The 16004-nt window shown below is 42.5% G+C and overlaps 1 pseudogene; it reads right to left on the reverse strand.

Annotated features, from left to right (window-relative positions):
• Nucleotides 1-7584: 7584 nt before the first annotated feature.
• LOC122693224 lies at nt 7585-7958 on the reverse strand (annotated as a pseudogene).
• Nucleotides 7959-16004: the final 8046 nt, after the last annotated feature.

Consider the following 16004-nt stretch of genomic DNA (forward strand, 5'->3'; position numbering starts at 1 on the left):
CTGAAATATCTGTTCATCTCTTTTGCCCATTTTGTAATTGGACTGTTTACATTTTTTTACTGTTGAGTTTTGAATGTTCGCTATATATTCTACATACAAATTCTTAGAAAATACAGGTATTTTCTTCCATTCTATAAGTTGTCTTTTCACTTTCTTGGTGGTGTCTTTTGAAGTACAAAGGTTTGTTATTTTGAGATGTCTTAACACCCTATCTTATGCTTACCTGATCTCTTCCACAGTCATCTCCATTTCACCTAAGCAACGAACCTGGACATCACCTAAAATGATCACACTCTGCTTTCTTAAACCCGAGTACTCAACTCTCAGAATCCAACCTCTTGCCCATCTACCTTTCTGCTTTGTTACATCTGCTCTGTAAACCTTCTAAGACCTGCAGTTCCCCAGTTTCCTGTTTTCTCCTCTTCACAGCATCTTTCATAAAGCAAAATTTGAAATTTTTGACCAAGTCCAGTTTATTGCTTCTTTTCTTTAATGGATTGTGCTTTTGGTGTCGTGTCTAAGAGTTCTACACTTAGCCCTAGATCCCAAAGACTTTGTGTTTTCCCTACATGTCAATCTATGATTCATTTTGAGGCTTAAGTCGAAGTTCATTCTTTCACTTTTGGATGTCAAATTCCTCCAGTTTCACCATGGAAACACTATCTTTCCTCCATTGAATTACTTTTGCACCTTTGTTAAAACTCAGTTGGCTGGACCTGTATGAATCTGTGTTAATTTTTTTTTTTTAAAGTATTCCCTCTCCAGTGCCAATACTTTTTTTCTCTTCTTGGAGGTAACACAGTGCTGAATTTGATGTTTATCAACCCCAGGAGCCTTTTAAAACTAATAACATACATTAATGTTTCCATAAATACTACATGTTACTATAGATTGAATGTGACCCCCCAGAATTCATGTGTTGAAACCTAGTCCTAGTGTGATGGTATTTGGAGGTGAGGCCTTTGGGGGTGATTAGGTCACAAGAGCAGATTTCTTAAAAATGGGCCAAGTGTCCTTATGAAAGGCCCCAGAGAGAGCCCCCTTGCACCATGTGAGGACATAGGAAGTGGCCCCTCACCAGACACTGTATCTGCCAGCACCTTAATGTTAACTTCCCAGCTTCCAGAACTGTGAAAAATATGTTTTCTATTGTTTATAAGCTGCTCAGTCTGTGACGTTCTATTATAGCAGCCTGAACAGACTAAAACACCTGTTTTTAGACTTTATGTAAATGATGTCATACTCTAGCTATCATTCTACAACTTCCCCTTTTTAATATTGATTTTTGTGGCTTAGCTGTGTTAATAAAGCTAGTTCAATTGCTTTAGCTGCTGTGTAGTATTCTCCTATGTGAAGATATCACAGTTTAACATCAAGATATTCCTAGTTTTCACTGTTACAAAGATGCTAAAATAATTTAAAATTTTTATTTTATGTTTATTTGTTTTTATAAAAAATGTTTCTTTCTTTGTTTTTGGCTGCATCAAGTCCTAGTTACAGCACTCCAGATCTTCATAGTGGCTCACAGACTTAATTGTCCTGCAGTGTGTGGGATTTTAGTTCCGCGACCAGGGATCGAAACCATGTCCCCTGCGTTAGAAGGCAGATTCTTAACCACGGGATCACCAGGGCAGTCCCTTGAAATTTAATGTTGATCCAAGAGAAAGACAAGGTTTGTTGGTTTCTTTGCTCGTTCAGCAGACATGTCCAGCAGCTTCTGGGAATGGAAGGCTTTGGGGTTGCTGACTTGGGTAGGACATGGGCCCCACCCAAGGGGGTTGTGGTTTTAGTGCCAATAAAGGGGGTCATTGTGATCCTGAGAGTATTTATCCTAATGAGTTGTTGGAGGATTCAATGAGTTAATACATGTAAAGGGTTGAGAAGAAAGCCTTGTTTATAGGGGGTGCTTGATCACTGCTAGATATTTGTGTCAATCTTGAAAGGCAGAAATGGCTTAGTGGTTAAAGCACAGACTGGATTGGGTTGAAATCTTGACTCCACCATTTACTCATTGTGACTGTCAGTGAGTTATTCAACTTCTCTGGGCCTCAGTGTCTTCATGTATATAGGGCAGAGATACTAATAATACCTAGCTTACAGGGTTTTTTAAAATTTATTTTTTACTATTTATTTGGTGTCATTGTATCATGCAGGAACTTTCTGTGTGGCAGCAGAGCTTAGTTGCTCTGCAGCATGTGGGATCTTAGTTCTCTGACCAGGAATCAAACTCAGGTCCCCTGTATTGCAAGGCGGATCCCTAACCACTGGGCCATCAGGGAGGTCCCCCTTACAGGGTTTTTGAGGGTTGAATGAACCTGCCTTGCAAGATTAGTTTCTACAGGTAGAATGCTTAGAAAAGTTTTTGGTACACAGGAAGCAGTCAGTAAATGTTAGCTGCACAGATAAGGAGAAGTACATAGACTTTTGTGGGGGCATAGAAGAGGAAGGAGCTGTCTAGCTGCCTGGAGGAGGGTAGCAGAGCAACCCAAAAGTTACCACAAAGGAATTACTTAGAAGCCCAATCTCAGGGAGGAGTCAGGATTGCTCAGAGAGAGGGGAGCAGGTGAAAAGTGAGAAGGCATAGTATGATGAAGAACAGGTGGGTACCTATTTATGTCTGGGATTTAGGGGGACTGCAGGTGGAAAATAAGCCTGGAGAAGGAGGCAGAGCTCAACACTCCAGCAGCTTCACTACCTCCAGCAGTCCTGCCGTCCCAGGCGTTTCCCACTTGTGGACCTTGGCACTTGATGTTTCCTTTGCCGAGAACTCTTCTGTGGCTCCTGCTGTCTCCTACTTTATGCAGTGTAAACATCATATCTTCATAAAGGCCTTCTCTAACACCCATTCCTGCTCCCAGTACTCAACTGCAGCACCTTGGTTATTTCTTTCAGAATGACTTCATGTTTACATAGTCCATAATTGTATTGCTTACATGGTGGTTTATTTCTTTGTTTCCTCCACTAGAATATAAATTCTATGAGGTACAGACCAGGTCCCTCTGGTTTATCACCATACCTCCACTCTTAGCTGGCTAGCATGCAGCCTAGTATATGGTCAGCACTCAGTAAATATTTGTTGAAAGCGTGAATGACTAATGAAGGACCTGGCTTGCTATGCTGAGGACTTTAGATTCTTCTTGCAGATGCTCTGCATGGGAAGGACATGTTCAGATTCCTACTGTAGAATGATAACTAGGTGACATCATAGCAGGTGCATAGAAAGGGGATGAGATCAGAGACCAGCACTCCAGACATGGTGGCCATTGGCCAAGTAGGAGATAATGAGCATCTATGAATAGACCAAATCAACAAAGCTCAGCATCCCTAAGCAAACATCAGGAAAGAACTAGTCAAATCAAATCAAAGCAGAGCACTGTTACTTATTGTTGTTCAGTCGTGTCTGACTCTTTGCGACCCTGTGGACTGCAGTGTGCCAGGCTCCCCTGTCCTTCACCATCTCCTGGAGCTTGCTCAAATTCAAGTCCATTGAGTAGGTGATGCCATCCAACCATCTCATCCTCTGTCATTCCCTTCTCTTCCTGCCTTCAGTCTTTCTCAGCCTCAAGGTCTTTTCTAATGAGTCAGCTCTTCACATCAGGTGGTCAAAGTATCTGAGCTTCAGCTTCAATATCAGTCCTTCCAATGAAAATTCAGGACTGATTTCCTTTAAGATTGACTGGTTTGATCTCCTTGCAGTTCAAGGGACTCTCAAGAGTATTCTGCAACACCACAGTTCCAAAGCATCAATTCTTTGGTGCTCAGCCTTCTTTATGGTTCAACTCTCACATCCATACATGACTACTGGAAAAACCATAGCTTTGACTATACAGACCTTTGTTGGCAAAGTATTGTCTCTGCTTTTTAATATGCTGTCTAGGTTTGTCATAGCTTTTCTTCCAAGGAGCAACTATCTTTTAATTTCATGGCTGCAGTCACCATCTGCAGTGATTTTGGAGTCCAAGAAAATAAAGTCTCTCACCGTTTCCATTGTTTCCCATCTATTTGCCATGAAGTAATGACCAGATGCCATGATCTTCCTTTTCTGAATGTTGAGTTTGAAGCATGCTTTTTCACTCTCCTCTTTCACTTTCATCAAGAGGCTCTTTAGTTCCCCTTTGCTTTCTGCCACAAGGGCAGTGTCATCTGCATGTCTGAGGTTATTGATATTTCTCCCAGCAATCTTGATTCCAGCTTGTGCTTCATCCAGCCCAGCACTTCACAAGATGTACTTTGTGTATAAGTTAAACAAGCAGGGTGACAAGTATTGTTACTTGATCCTTGTTTCAGAGCAGTACCTAGATGACTGACGTAAATGTTTATAGTGTAACAAAATAAAAGATAAGTGGATGGGGAGCTTATAACAGAGGAGAAAAAAAGGAAAATGAAGAGTGAGATGAGTATAGAAAATGCTAGCTTTGAAGTCAATCTGTTTGCTAGAAGTGGGCCACAGATTGTTTTGGTAGTTTTTTTCCCCAACCAGTGTGGAAAGAGAGAGACACAATCAATTACATACATAAGTCCTTGTGATAAATTGTAGTACAGCCATGCAATGGAGTACTACTCAGAATTAAAAATAAATTAATTATACATATATAAACAACATGGATGAATCTCAAAAAAATTATGTTGAGTAAAAGCAGCCAGACAAAAAAGGGTACAGGGTACAGACTGTGTGATTCCATTCCATATAAAATTCTCTGGCTCGGATTCCCTGGCCAGGTATTGGGGAAGATGGTTTTTCTGATGTCTGGTCTGCATTCTGGCCTCCAGGCCTCAGGCTGAGCACAGCATAGTCTCGAATGGGCGTGTCCATCGCTGGAGAATCCAGCAGCTCACTCACCGCCAGTCACTCCTCTGCTTCCTGTTGTTCCCGAGTCAGACCCAGAGTCCTCGCTGTGGCCTTCAGGCCCAGTGAGGTCAGAGGGAGCCTCCTGCTCAGTGCTGCCCCCACTGCACCCCCTCAGTCACTCTAATCCTCCCCCGACAGCCTTCCTTCCGTCTCCCAGACCCTTCTCGCCCTTGCTGCTCTTGGGGCTTGTGTTCGTCCTTCTGCTTGGACTGCTCTTCCTTTTTATCCTGTCATTCAGGTTTCAACTCAGGAGTCTGCTCCTCAGAGAGGCCTTCTCTGACCACACTGTCCTACCCACTGGAATGCTTTCTTCTTGCCTTCAGCACACTTATCAATGCCTGAACTTGCTCTGCTCACTCATTTTTCACCTCCTGTACGTTGGAAGCCCAGGAGGTCAGAGACTGTGTTATCTTGGTGTCCAGACTGATGCCTGGGACACAGTAGGTGCTCAGTGGGCATCTGCAGGCTGTAATACTCCCTCCCAGACCAAGGGGGTCAATGTCCAGGCTCACTGGAAGGCACTGTGGTACAGGAGACCATGGGCTCCAGTGCACAACATCGTCCCTCAGACCCCAGTGGACATCAGCAGGGACCAGTGACCTGTTTGGTCACGTCTAAATGAAAAAATATTTTTGTGTGTTCCTCAATTAGGTAAAGACCTCTTAATTATGATACCACAAATGTAATCTGTAAAATAAAACATTGATAAATTGGAATTAATTACATTCTATCTGCCCAGGGACTTCCCTGGTGGTCCAGTGGCTAGGACTCTGCACTCCCAGTGTAGCGGGCCCAGGTTCAATCCTTGGTTAGGGAGCTAGATCCCACAAGCCACAACTAAGACCCAGTGCAGCCAAATAAATATTTTTTAAAATAAAATCTGTCTCCCCAAACCCTCATATAGGAATATGATGATAACATACTTGCAAATCAGACTCTAAAATGATTAGATGGTTAAATACTGTTCTCCCTGGAAGTCTTCGGGGAATGTGGCCATTTTTTAAAAATTGATAAGCACTAGCCAAATATTTATAAAACTTTGGGTAGCTATCCCAACTCAGAGAGCTTGCCTGGGTATTTTCCAAAACTGCCGGATCATTTGTCTGATCCTGCTTCTTTCATTCATTCAGCAAATTCACTGAGTGCTTACTTACAGTCCTGGCGTGCTGCAGTCCACAGGGCCACAAAGAGTCAGACACAACTTAGCAACGGAACAACAACTATGTTTCAGGCATAGGTCAAAGCCCTGAGAACGTGATAATGAACAAGACAGATGGAGTTCCTGGTTCAGGGAGTTCAGTTTCTCATAGGGAGGCAGAAAGCAAACAAAATGATCTTTAACATGTTAGGTAGTGATGAGGGCTATGGAATAAAGCTAAGGTTAGAGAGAGATGCTGCTTTATTAGGTAGCACAATGGCCTCTCTGAAAAGGTGGGCATTTGAGCAAACACCTGCTTAAGGTGAAGGAGCCTGTCACGCAAGTGAGGCGCAGAGAGTGGAGAGTGGATTCCGGCAAAAACACAGCTGGAGAATGCTTGCTGACGTGCAGGGATGCAAAGGAAGCTGTGACTGGAGCTCAGAGTGAGAGCGAGTGGTGAGAGGCCAGCAGGGGGTCGGGGAAGGTCTTGTGTGGACTGGTTTGTAGGCGATGGTGAAGAGTTTGGATTTTACCCTAATTTTGATGGGACATCCCCTCGTCTGTCTTGCTCACTGCTACATCCCCAGGGCCATGGGCAGGACCTAGCACATAGATAGTAGTTTGTTTTTCCCAAATCCACCTGTAGATTTAAGCATCTCCAGTCAAAATTATAACAGGATTTTATGGGGGACTTGAACAGCAAATCTAAAATTTTTATGGTGACTTCCCCAGCAGTCTGTGGTTAAGACTCCCCTCTTCCACTGAAGGGGTGTGGGTTTGATCCCTGGCTGGGGAATACAGCATGCCTTTGGCATGGCCAAAAAAAAATTTTTTTATATGGATGTGCAAAGGTCTGAGAACAGTCAAGACACTCCTGAAGAACCAAGATATCAAGCCTTTATTACATTTTAAAGTTATAATAAGACAATGTGATCAGCTCAGGATCAGTGAAACAGACTAGAAGCTCAGAGAAAGAGCCATGCATATTAAAAAGCCTAATATACATTCAGTAAAGAAGGAACTATTGGAAAAAAATGAAAATATATCCCTGTTCAGTGCCACACCCAAAACTAAATTATGGGTGGATTTAGGCCTTAACTGTAAAAGGCAAGACTTTATATTTTTTACAAGGACATCTAGGCAAATATCTTCATGACCAAGGAAAAGAGCTTTGGTAGATCTTTCATAAATTCAACTACATTAAAACTGGGCACTTGAATTACGGCTAATGAGACTGAGAAACTCAGTTTTATTTATTTATTTTTAACGAAAGAACATTTATTTGTTTTTCACCAAGACTTTGTCTTGAGGACATAACTAAACTGCGCCACCACTCCCCACCCCAGTTTGAAGGAGGATTAGTACAGTGGCTGCTATAAAGCAAGTATGAACAGTTTGAGGGACTGGAACCAACGTTAACTGACAAAAACCAACTTTCATCTAAATCATCATAAAAATGTTTAAGTAAAAAAAGGGGGGGGGGGGGAGGCAAAGGCGGTTTCAGATTGAACAAGATCATCACATTTTATCTAATACATTCAGTTCTAGCTAGGATATACCAAAATGGAAACAGGATAAATATAATACAAAACTTCCACTACAGCTCGCTGCACACAGCTGTGTTCCAAGCCCACTCCCATCCCCCTAATGCTTCCAAACTCAACTGTTTCCCAGCCTGTTGGGCCTGTTGATGAAGGAGCACGTAGATCTTCTCTTTAATACAATGTTTGTTATAAGGCTGGTATGTCTGGGTATCAGCTAGGTAAACAACACAGCTGAGGTCTGCTAGGTCATCAATAAAATCAAACAACTGACTGATATCATATGTGATAGAGGGGCTGTTGGGATTCATTCTCTTCAGATGTTCATACATTTTACAAACACCTTCCATAAACTCATTCACAGATTCACAGCGTAAGTTCTACCTTCTGGCCTCTTCGTAGGCTGTACCGGTAAGATGATGTGAGACATTGCGCCAAAGTCTCCCGCTGCAGCCCAGAAACTCAGTTTTAAATTGTATTTAATTTTAATTGTTGTCACATATGACTAGTGGCTGCTATATTGATAGCACAGATCTAGAGTGTATGAAGAAGATAGAAGAGGAAATAGGATGGAATAAACATAAAAAGCTAGGGTTTCCCAGGTGGCGCTAGTGGTGAAGAACCTGCCTGCCAGTAAGAGACACAGGTTCGATCCCTGGGTCAGAAAGATCCCCTGGAAGAGGGCATGGCAACCCACTCCAGTATTCTTGCCTGGAGAACTTGTGGACAGAGGAGCCTGGCGGGCTACTGTCCATGGGGTTGTGAAGAATTGGACAGGACTGAAGTGACTGAGCATGTATGCAAACATAAAAAGTTGTTCAAGGAGATCAGGAATAAACAAATTAAAACCATGATGAGATACCACTTCATAACCTGCAGATGTGCACGGATTAAAAAGTCAGACAATATCCACTGTGGTGAGAGTTTAAATTGTTACAACCCCTTTGGAAAACAAAGTTGAGCAAGAATAGTTCCTGGGTCCAGCAATATCACTTCAGTTATTGTAGAAGAAAAATTACCCTCAGTCTGGCCTGTGGATTTACATAATTCACAAACAGGTAGCATTCCTAATAACATATTTGAGTGATTTTATGATAGATTTTAACCAAAATACCAAAATAAGATCTCTTCTGAGATACTAGATACCCATACTTTAATATGAGTCTTAACATTTTTTTTTTTTTTTGGCTGCACCTCATGGCACATGGGATCTCAGTTCCCTGATCAGGGGTTGAACCTGTGCCTCCTGCATTGGAAGCTGGAAGTCTTAACCACTGCACCACCACAGAAGTCCCCAAGAGTCTAAAGATCTTTTTATTTATTTATTTATTGGGTCTGAAGATCTTTAATTAGATGTTTCTATTGTACACAGTCTAACAGAGATTACTGTGCTGATGTGATTTGTAAGAAGTTGGTCTTCATCTTCATTGCTATGATAGAGCTCCTACACCCTAGAAATTTTCTAAGTGGTCAGAGTGATAAAGATGTCTTATTATTCATAATGAGCACTTTTCAACCTTCCCAGAGTTTGTGTTAATGAGGCGACTTTTAGAAAGGCCTTAAATTTGGGGGTTGTTTTTCAGAAGGTTGGAAGCTTAAGCCCTCCTCCCCCACCTTGAGGGAGGAGAGAGGGGGCTGAGATTCAATCGGTCGTCAGTGGCCACTGATTTCATCAATCACGCCTACGTAATGAAGCCTCCATAATAATGTATGGCAAAAAACCATCACAATACTGTAAAGTAGTTCTCCTCCAATTAAAATTACAAACAAGTCTCTTAAGTACAGGGTTTGGAGAGCTTGTGATGGTGAACAGTGGAGATGGGACGAGTGGCGGTGAGAGTGGTCCCAGAGAGGCATCCCTCTCTGTATCCCTTCCCACATTCCTGGCCCTGTGCGGCTGCTCCCGAGATATGTCCTCTGTGATAAACCGGGGATCTGGTGGGTAAACAGTTTTCCTGGTGTCTGTGAGCCGGTTGAACAAATCAGTCAAACTCCAGGAGGAAGGAGGCCGTGGGTCTGGGTCAGAAGCACAGGTGACAACCTGGACTTGGTATTGGCGTCTGGGGAGGGGGAGGTGAGGGGACAGTCTGGTGGGACTGAGCCTTTAACCTTTGGGATCTGATGATAACTCCAGGCAGGCGGCATCAGATTGAGTTAAATTCTAGGACACTGAGCTGGTGTTGGAGGATTCCTTGGTAAAAGACCGCATCCCCCCTACCTTGTCTATCAGAGCCCTTTGTTCTTATAGCAAGACTGTAATAAAACCTTGGCATGTACTCATAATTAAGTTATCTGAAAAGATTTTTAGACACTATATCCTAGAGAATCGCTTGCACACCTGCCCTGGGGGATATGAACAAGATTGATCGTACTAGCAAAATCTAAACCTGTGACACGGACATTGTGGGATGTTCATTCTGTGAATACTATGCACCAGTGAACATGTATCAGCTCCAACTACACAGGTCCACAGGAATGACTCACAAAAGAATAGTCTCAGAAGAATGCATACAGTACTATTTTACTTACATAAAATTCAAAAACAAACAAGACTAAATAACATCTAAATAGATGTACATTGTTTGTTGTTATTTAGTCACTAAGTCATGTCTGACTCTTTTGCGACCACATGGACTGTAGCCCGCCAGGCTCCTCTGTCCATGGGCTTTACCCAGGCAAGGATACTGGAGTGGGTTGCCATTTCCTCCTCCAGGGGATCTTCCCAACCCAGGGATCGAACCTGCGTCTCTTGCACTATAGGCGAATTATTTACCGCTGAGCCACCTGGGAAGCCCATTTAGATATACTTACACAGGTGATAGGGCTTCCCTCGTAGCTCACTCAGTAAAGAATCTGCCTGCAATACAGGAAACCCAGGTTTGATTCCTGGGTCAGGAAGGTCCCCTGGAGAAGGAAATGACAACCCACTCCAGTATTCTTGCCTGGTGAATCCCATGGACAGAGGAGCCTGGCAGGCTACAGTCCGTGGGGTCGCAAGAGTCGGACACAACTGAACCACCACCACCACACATGTGATCAGATAAGCCACAGAGTCAGGGTAGTGGTTCCTTCCTAGGAAGCAGGGAGGGGGATGTTGGGAGCGTTAGAAAAATGGACAAAAGCTCCATTCATTAATCTAGTTGGACATTCTTTTAATTAGTGTAATTTGACCTGTACATATATATTCTGTACATCAGTCACTGTAACAATGAGGGGCTGCGGCTCGCAGGCACGGGGACCAGGAGGAAGCTCTGACCCCTGGCGCTCTGCGGCGGGACTGCCAGCAGGTGTGGATGCAGGTGCCAGCGTGGGGCCCCTGTCCTCAGAGCCGGGTCCTCTGGCGCCAAGCCCTGGGACTGCTGCAGCTCAGCCTGTTTACCTGAAAACAGCTGGGCTGTATTTGTGGAGGGTATTTATGGGCAGCAAGGTATGCCCACCACACCCCTGGGCAGTGGAGGGCGGCCCGCACCCTACTCGATGCGGGACGCCCTGACTCGGGACTGTGGGGCCCTGAGGGGTGTCTGGGCGGGGGCCTTTGGTACCGTGTGAAACCCAGTCAGTTAAGAAAGGAGCAGCTTCTTCCTTGGAAAAAAGAACATACAAAACAAAAATGCTTAAGGAGCTAAAAAAATTCACTCCGCTGTGAGGGAGTAGGAGGGGAGGCAGGAGACTTGAACGCGGGGAGCTCATTTGGGAGGCTCTGCATTAGCTGGGGCTCCAGTGAGCGCAGTGGGTGTGGGAGGAAGTTTCAGGCAACCAAAGTCATTGCCCTTCTCTCTGGCATGAGCCCTCCCACCTGCTAGCTGTGTGAGCAGGAGTTATCGACACCCTCAATTTCCACACCAGGAGAATGTGGACACTCTCTGTGCCTGCCTGTCCTGAGACCGTCAGACACAGTATATGAAGCACCTGTTGGCACTGTGCCTGGTGCTTACGAAGGTCTCAGGACCACCGACCACATAGAATTGCCCAGAAAGAGGTTTTTGTTTTGTTTTTTTAAACTCAGGAGCAGTCAGTCAGCTTGCCAGGTCCTATGATGCCAGCTTGTGTCTGCCCGAAAGAGACTTCATGTTCTGATCGGCACAGAAGTTAGTGGTGGCCCCGCAAATCCTCAGAAAACAGAAGTTACTGTTGGCATGTCGGTAGGAGGGAAGAGAAATTGATATAAATAGCAGCAGGGACAGCAACAAGCCTGTCACAGGACCAGAGAGATTTGGGTGCTCCTGTGATTGAGAGGGACAGTAAGTCTGGCCCACCCTAACCTTTGCCAGGTGCTTTCTCCACCTGCAGGTAGTCGGAGAGCTTGCAGGTAGCCTCAAGCCTGCCTAAGGGGAAAAAATGATGCCCCTAAGAGTGGGCACTGACCCCCTGAAGCTGCGCCTGCCTGGTTTGTGTGTCTCAGGGACTCCTGCCCTCTGGTGGCGGGTGTGGATTCTGCACGCTCCATAGAGCTGAATCAGCCTAGGCTGTGCAGGCCATGGGGCTTCCCAGGTGGCGCTAGTGGTAATAAACCCGCCTGCCAATGCAAGAGACATAAGAGGCACCCGGCCAGTTCAATCCCTGGGTTGGGGAGATCCTCTGGAGAAGGGCATGGCAACCCACTCCAGTATTCTTGCCTAGAGAATCCCATGGACAGAGGGGCCTGGTGGGCTACAGTTCATAGTGTCGCCCAGAGCCGGACATGACTAAAGCAACGTAGCAAGCACGCAAGCAATACAGTCCATGGGGTGACAAGAGTTGGCCATGACTTATCAACTAAACAAAACCAACCTTCAGTCTCAAGCACAAACTTGAGACTGTATCAGAAGAGCATGCTTGCCTTTGGAGGGCAATGTTATTTACTCTCTTATGCATCTATATTCCTAGCAATTCTGGCCAAAATCATGGGAACTTATGCTTTAGAAAAAAGCAAGTCGAATACATTGTACTATTTTCAGATTCCCTTTTCCTAAAATCCTGTGCAGATTTGTCAAGGGTTTTTATGGTTTTTTTTTATGTTTTTCTTTTAAAGTTGAGTGTTCCCTGTCATCATTCTGCCGGCACATTATACTCTGGGTCTATCTCTCCACATCCTGAGTCACCAGAGACCTTGTTATGTTGGTTATAGGGGCTGGACTAGAACCAAAAGATGCCCACTTAAATTTTATTTATTTATTATTTATTTGGCTGCACCAGGCCTTAACTGTGTGTGGCACTTGGGATGTTCCATCTTAGTTGTGACATGTGGAATCTAGTTCCCTGACCAGAGATCGAACGAATTCTGGTCCACTGCGTTAGGAGCTTGGCGTCTTAACCACTTGGCTACCAGGGAAGTCATGTGTGTATATAATGGCTAAAAGTAGCCATTATCTTCCAGTTCTGGAGGTCAGAGGTCCAACGCAGATCATACTGGATAAAATCAAGGTGTCAGTCAGGCTGTGTTCCTTTTTATTTTGGCCGCACCACATGGCATTTGAGATCTTAGTTTCTCGACCAGGGATCTAACCTGTGCCCCTTGCATTGGGAGTACAGAGTCTTAACCACTGGACTACTAGGAAAGTTCCTATATTCCTTTAAAGAAATTTTTTAAATTGAAGTTTATAGTTGATTTACAATGTTGTGTTTCTGCTGTACAATGAAATGATTCAGTTACATAAATATCCTTTCTTATGTTCTTTTCCATTATGGTTTATCACAAGATACTGTACACAGTTCCCTGTGCTATACAATAGGACCTTGTTGTTTATCCATCCTATATGTAATAGTTTACCTCTGCTAGTCCCAAACTCCCAGTCCTTACCTCCCCCCCCACCTTCTCCTTGGCAACCACCAGTCTGTTCTCTATGTCTGTGAGTCTGTTTCCGTTTTGTAGATATATTTTAGATTTTACATATAAGTGATGTCATATGGTATTTGTCTTTCTCTTTCTGACTTACTTCACGTAGTATGATAATCTCTAGTTGCATATATTTTAAATATATATGTCTGGCCTAGAACTCATATCCAGACGTAAAGAAGTCTTATGTATCAAACAAGCCAATTTAGTGCCTGTCAACAGGCACTTTAGAGAGAAGATGTCCAGGTGGTCAATAAGCACATGAAAAGGTTTTTCAACACCACTGCTTGTCAAAGACATGCAAAAAAAAAAAAAAAAAAAACACCAGAAAGGCTAAATTTGAAAAGACTGACAATACCAAATGTTGTGAGGGTATAGCATACCTATGACTCTCATACACGGGTGGAGTATAAAATGGTATGGCCATGGAAAGCTCTTTGGTAGTTCTTGTAAGAGCATACTGCTAATCTATGACCCAGCAATTTCAGTCCTAAGTATATACCGAAATGTGTTCACAAACAGACTTATACACAAATGTAAACAACAGCTTTATTCATAATAGCCCCCAAACTGGAAACAACCCAAATATCCACCAACAGTAGAATAAACTGTGATGTATTCATGTCAAATATTACACAACAGCAAATAAAATCATGATACACAAAACAACATGGATGATTTTTAAAAACATTATAGTGAGTGAAAGATGTCAGATATGCTGTTTTTAAAGGTTCAAGAGTAGGTAAAACTAACCTCTGGTGATAGAAGTCAAAATACTGGTCCCCTCTGTTCTTTTACCTGAGAGAAACTCTAAACTGCTGAAAGTGTTCTATATTAGAGTTGGTGGTGGTTACATAAGCTGTATATTTAAGATACATGCATTTTGCCAGCAAAGGAAACCATAAACAAAGTGAAAAGACAACCTGCGGTAAAGGAGAAGATACTTGCAAACAGTGCAACCAGGAAGGGTTTAATTTCCAAAATAAACAAACAGCTCATACAGTTCAATAACAAAGAACTAAAATACCCAATCAAAATATAGGCAGGAAATCTAAATAGAAGACATTAAAAAAAAAAAGAAGACATAGATGGCAAACAGGCACATGAAAAGTTGCTCAGTATTGCTAATTATTAGAGAAACATCAGTCAGAATGGCTATTGTTAAAAAGTCTACAAAAAATGCTGGGGAGGGTGGAAAAAATGGAACCCTCCCACACATTTAAATGGTAATGTAAATTGGTACAGCCACTGTGGAGAACAGTACTTAAAAAAATGAAAAGTAGAATTGCCATATGATCCAGCAATCGCACTCTGGGCATTTATCTGGACAAAGCTATAATTCAGAAGATACAGTCATCTCTATATTCAGAGCAGCACTATTTACAATAGCCAAGATATGGAAGCAACCTAATTGTCCATGATAGATGAATGGATAAAAAAGATGGGGTGCATATATACAATGGAATATTACTCAGCCATAAAAAGGAATAAAATAATGCCATTTGCAGCCACATGGATGGACCTAGAGATTATCATACTAAGTCAATTGAGTCAGAAAGAGAAATACCATGTGATACTACTTATATGTGGAATCTAAAAATGGCACAAATGAACTTGTTTACTAAACAGAAACAGACTTACAGACATAGAGAACAGATTTGTGGTTGCCAAGGGGGAGGTAAGTGGGGAGTGTTGGATTGGGAGTTTGGTGTTAGCAGATGTAAATTATCATATATAGAATGGATAAACAACAAGATCCTATCAAACGGAATATCAATATCTTTTATAATAAATCTAACAGAAAATAATACAAAAAAGAATATATATATATATATAAAAGATATATATATGTATAAATGAATCACTTTGCTGTACACCAGAAACTAACATTGTAAATCAACTATACCTTAAAAAAAATTGAACCCCTCCCAAAAAAGTCACAAAAATTGCACTTTAGCAAAGTGTCAATTATTTCATCTTCCTTTTTTCCAATACCTACTGTATAAAAATTTTAAAGCAAACTTGTTAAAAAGTTAAATCAGATTTATTTGAAATTTACCTGAGTGAAGGAGTCATAAACTGGCCCAAAGGTGGCAGCCTAGGAAAGAGTTATACAGATGGAGTGTCTTAGCTACCCTTGCTAAAAAAGAAAAAAAATCATTTAGTAAAATGCCATCTGCTGAGGCAAATCAACACAGTGTTTAGCTCGGCGAATTTTCTATTTACCAGCAAGGTATAAATGTAATAGAAAAACAGTAGAAGAGTTTGGAACTAGATCGAGGTGGTGGCTGTACAGAACCATGAATGCAGTGTCAGTGAACTATACACGTTAAAATGTCTGTTATGTGACTTTCATCTTAATTTTTAAAAATATTCAATAAAAAAGTAGAAGACAAAAGATATGTGCATTTTGCTGTGTATAAACTATACATACACCTCGAATGAACCCCTAATACATACAGCTAAAGCTGTACTCAGAGGGAAATTTATAATCATTAATATTCCTTGTGGACAGTGACTGCAGCCTTGAAATTAAAAGACACATTTGCTCCTTGGAAGGAAAGCTATGACAAACCTTGACAGTGTATGAAAAGCAGAGACATTAACCTTGCCTGCAAAGGTCCATATAATCAAAGCCATGGTTTTTCCAGTAGACAGGTA

The sequence above is a fragment of the Cervus elaphus genome, chromosome 5 (assembly GCF_910594005.1).
Source record: "Cervus elaphus chromosome 5, mCerEla1.1, whole genome shotgun sequence".
Lineage (NCBI taxonomy): Eukaryota > Metazoa > Chordata > Mammalia > Artiodactyla > Cervidae > Cervus > Cervus elaphus.